Raw genomic sequence first — 4,666 nt, 5'->3', positions numbered from 1 at the left:
GTGATAGCTCACCAAGGGAAAATATGTAAAACACCCTTTCCACCAACAAATACATGAAAATATACGAGGAAATCTTATCTAAAATTCTATCTTTATAGCTTTATCGACAAGTTAACAAGGGAACATGCATCAAAAATTGTAAAAGTCTCTTTCCTGGTTTAGGATCTCCCTCGATATTTATATGTGGATTACCAATGAATAATTTATTTTTGAACTATTTAAATTGTATTCAGTTTTTAGTGGGATCCAGATGTAAGTACCTACATATTTAGTTCGTCGATGTCAGGCATCAGTGATGTCCATTCCTTGTAGTGATTGTTTTAAATGTGATGCAGAAGACAACTATGTAATCGCTAAATGTGATATAGTAGACATAATCAAGTAACTATCTCTCTCTCTCTCTCTCTCTCTATATATATATATATATATATATATATATATATATATATATATATATATATATATATATATATATATGTATATATATATATATATATAGTGGAGGGTTCAAATGAGAAGAATTTTTTTGTAAGAAGAAAAAAGAATAAATTTCAACCAATAAGAATGTTTAATTTTACTTCATTTAATATTTGCATTTAATTTTAATATAAGGGTATATATATGTGTGTGTATATATATATATATATATATATATAGAGGACCGCTAAAATGAAAACCAACTACAGTTGTAAGAATTGCGGGAACCACTTTCTGGCCATTAGATTTTCAAAATGGATGGATGAGATTAAAAGTAGTTAAAAGTAATATTAATTTTTTTTTTGTCTTATTATGTCTTTAATATTTTAATCTAAAAGGGTATTTATGTAATTTTGTTTTTTTTCTTATTAATTTTTTTGTTTTTGTTAGATTTTTGTCCTATTGCATTAATTGTTTTTTTCTAAATCATATTTTTTTTTATCAAACAACATTTTTGAAATCAGATTTTTTGATAAAAAAATTTTACGCGCACTTTTTTACGACCCGGTTTTTACGCACGTTTTTTTACGACCCGTTTTACGCTCCGTTTTTTCACGCCGTTTTTGCGACCGGATTTTTAAGTGCCATTTTTATGCCCGGTTTTACGCACCGTTTTTTGCCGCACCGTGTTTTACGTCACGTTTTTACAAGCTGTTTTTACGCCCCATTTTTTACGTCTCGTTTTTACGCGCCGTTTTAGCGTCCCTTTTTATGTCCCGTTTTTACGCGCCGTTTTTTTACGCCCCGTTTTTTTCACGCCGTTTTTGCGACCGAGTTTTTACGTGCGGTTTTTTTATTCTCGGTTTTACGCACCGTTTTTTAGCGAGCCGTGTTTTACGTCCCGTTTTTACGCGCCGCTTTTTTGCCCCGTTTTTTAGTCCCGTTTTTACGCGCCGTTTTTACGACCCGTTTTACACGCCGTTTTTTACGCCCCCGTTTTTTACGTGCGTTTTTTTACGACCCGTTTTACGCCCCGTTTTCTTCACGTCGTTTTTGCGACCGTGTTTTTACACGCTCTTTTTTATGCCCGGTTTTACGCGCCGTTTTATACCGCGCCGTTTTATACCGCGTCGTTTTTTACGTCCCGTTTTTACGCGCCGTTTTTACGCCCCGTGTTCACGCCCCTTATTTACGTGCCGTTTTTCACCCGTTTTTAAGAGCCATTTTTTTGCGCCCCGTGAGGCGTCGTTTTTTTGCGCGTCGTTTTTTTGCGCGTCGTTTTTTGCGCCCCCTTTCTTACACATGCGTTTTTAAACTTTTTTTACGCTTTTAAACTTTTTCTTTTACGAAAACTTTTTTTTACGGTTTTAAATTTTTTTTACGAAAACTTTTTTGACGTTTTACGTTTTACAATTTACATAACACAATGTTTTACGTTTTATGTTTTACAATTTACATAAAAAAAGTTTACGTTTTACAATTGACATAAAAAAGTTTTACGTTTTACATAGAAGTTTACGTTTTACGTTTTACGTTTAAAGTTTACGTTTTACGTTTTACGTTTTACGTTGTACGTGTTGCAGGTTAAAAAGTTTTTAGATAAAAGTTTTCGTTTTACGTTATATGTTAAAAAGTTTACGTTTTACGTTTTACGTTTAAAGGTTTACGTTTTACGTTTTACGGTTTATGTTTTACATTAAAAAGTTTACGTTTTACGTATTAAGATTACGTTTTACGTTAAAAAGTTTTTACATAAAGTTTTTAGACAGCCACCACCTCCAACACCACCGCCGCGAACACCGTCGGGCCACCCCCAAAACCGATGTTGGAAGTATAAATGTTTTGTATAACGGATTTTTTGAAAATCGGGCAATGTTTCCTCTGTTTTTTGACAATCCCGACAACTAAGTGTCGATTTATTTTTTTAAAATACAACAATAAACCAATCACAATTATCACTATATATAGTTTTCGTCGAAATGTCAAAACATAACAAATTTCTAATCCAGTCAGTTCGAGCTCGGGTCGCGTATAACTAAAAATCTATAACTATATAAACAAGATTTTCGCATTGTTTAAATTGTTACCAGGTCTGGTTTTGACCGTGGTTGACTGCTGTTGACCGGCGGTGAAGTGAGACCAGCTTTGACCGAGACCCGAAACCACACCCGAACCGCGGCTGACCAGCTTTGACCGAGACCCGAACCACACCCGAACCGTGGCTGACCAGCTTTGACCGAGACCCGAAACCGAGCCAAAAACCCGACAAAATCTGAAGTGAACCCGAACCTAACCCGAACCAAAACTCAAACCACATCAGAATCAGAATCTGAGCACGAAATCTAAGCCGAACTTGAACCAAACACACTCACCTCTACTGCAGTCATCGTCGGTGCAGCTCCGGCGTCGGCCGGCTGCCGTCGTCACCATCAACATCGTCATCTTCAACATTAACACCCTTTTTCATCATACCCTCCATCCCAAACAAAAAGGGTCAACTAAAATTCAACAAAAGACATCAATTTTATCACAAAATATATGAAAAGATGTAGAGAAATTAATCTAGTGGGTTAAAAGATAGGTGGGTGTTGAAAAGGATTTGTGGGTATGGTGGGTTTTGATCAAAGATCATGGCCAGGCCACCTATGAGCACGTCGTCATGTTCAAGATGTGTGCTTGTTCTTCAACACCTTTTTCAATTTCTTAATTTTAATTTCTTCACCCTTTATAAAGAATATTTTGTGTTTTGTATTGTGGGTTGGGGTTTGATTCAGAATGGCGGCGGTGGTGATCTCGCCGGAATTTGATGAAGATGATGAAGAGTTCTTTGAGAGAGGATGAAGATTTGAGTGAGGGTGAGTTTCAAATGAGTAGAGAGAGAGACAAAAGAGGGTTTTAAATAAATCTGACAATTTTAAAAAGCAGGTGGTTTTAAATGTGGAGAAAGGTAGAGAATGACATTTGGGGTAAATGACTAAACTACCCTTTTTGTTGGAAGAATATGATTGACGGAGAGTGGTTCTTATAGTTCTTACAACTGAAGGTGATTTTCATTTTAACGCTCCCCTATATATATATATATATATATATATATATATATATATATATATATATATATATATAGTCACATTTATTAAATTAGTCACTAATATAAAGTTGTGATATACATTTTTTTTGTTAGTTGTAAGTTTTCGACTATAAAAAATAAGTTCATATGTACTTTCAAGTATTGAAATTTAAATTTCATAATTTATTTACTACTTTATATATTTTTAACAACTTTTTCTACCTAAATACTAGCTACATAATGTTGTATGTGCAAGAATTTAAACTTATACAATTTTTGTGAAGGCAAACATGATACCGCTAGACAATGGGGTTATGGGTTATTGTTTTATATATGCAATGAAGAAAAAACTTTTTTTCTATGTTGATTTTATTTAGCCAGCCAAGTCCCCATATAAACTGTTTTTTGGGGACTTTCGTTCGTTTTGGTTTTCCTAAGTCTAATATAATCATTTCATCCTGCCTTATGCGAGAAGTGATACAATCGAAACAAAGACACTGAGGTCTTGGCACGAAAAAAGATGACACAAACATGTTAATACAGCCACCAGTAATATTATTATATATCATAAGGTGATTGATTTTAACAATCTTGGCACATCCACGTAAAACCAATTACTGGCAAGGGATGGATCCAAGATGTATATACATATAGGAGTATATAGCTAGCTAGCTAGAACTAGAAATAAAAGAAACCTTTACGAGCAGGCTTCCTTTTCGGATACTCCACAAACAAAGTCCCACCGTACATCTTAGCAGCATCGTCACATGTTATCACTCTCTTACTCACTGGGGCAGCATACACTTGTTGCTGAACCACATAAGGGGCAGCATACACTTGTTCCCGAACAACATAAGCCTGCTGGGGTTGGTACTGATAGGGAGACACGTGCTGCTTCAAGTACTGACGCCCACGAGAATCTATGACATCAAACGCTTCTTTCCCAATGGTAGCAAGGTCCGTTTTGTTCTTGTAAGTATGTGCCATTTGGGGGTGAAGATGAAGGGTACAGAAATGAAGTTGTAGTTAGGTTTGGTCGAGTGTTTGCTGTGGGTGTAAGCAAGATATAACATGCGTTTATATAGACATAAATGCTTAATGAAACTATTAAGAAATTATTGATATTCTTGGAAACTTTAATATTCTTTCTTGCTTTTTTACCAGACTTAATATTCTTTTGTT

General features: G+C 34.9%; 1 long non-coding RNA gene across 1 annotated transcript; it reads right to left on the bottom strand.

Moving 5' to 3' along the window:
* Positions 1-2,355: 2,355 nt before the first annotated feature.
* On the bottom strand, positions 2,356-3,493 carry LOC110917881. The gene is made up of 2 exons (XR_002580917.2): positions 2,790-3,493; positions 2,356-2,706 (listed from the first exon to the last, which is right to left on the bottom strand). It is a non-coding gene; the product is annotated as an uncharacterized LOC110917881 (long non-coding RNA).
* Positions 3,494-4,666: the final 1,173 nt, after the last annotated feature.

The sequence above is a fragment of the Helianthus annuus genome, chromosome 17, assembly GCF_002127325.2.
Source record: "Helianthus annuus cultivar XRQ/B chromosome 17, HanXRQr2.0-SUNRISE, whole genome shotgun sequence".
Lineage (NCBI taxonomy): Eukaryota > Viridiplantae > Streptophyta > Magnoliopsida > Asterales > Asteraceae > Helianthus > Helianthus annuus.
The sequence above is the reverse complement of the archived record's forward strand: the minus strand, read 5'-3'. Positions and strand labels throughout refer to the sequence as shown.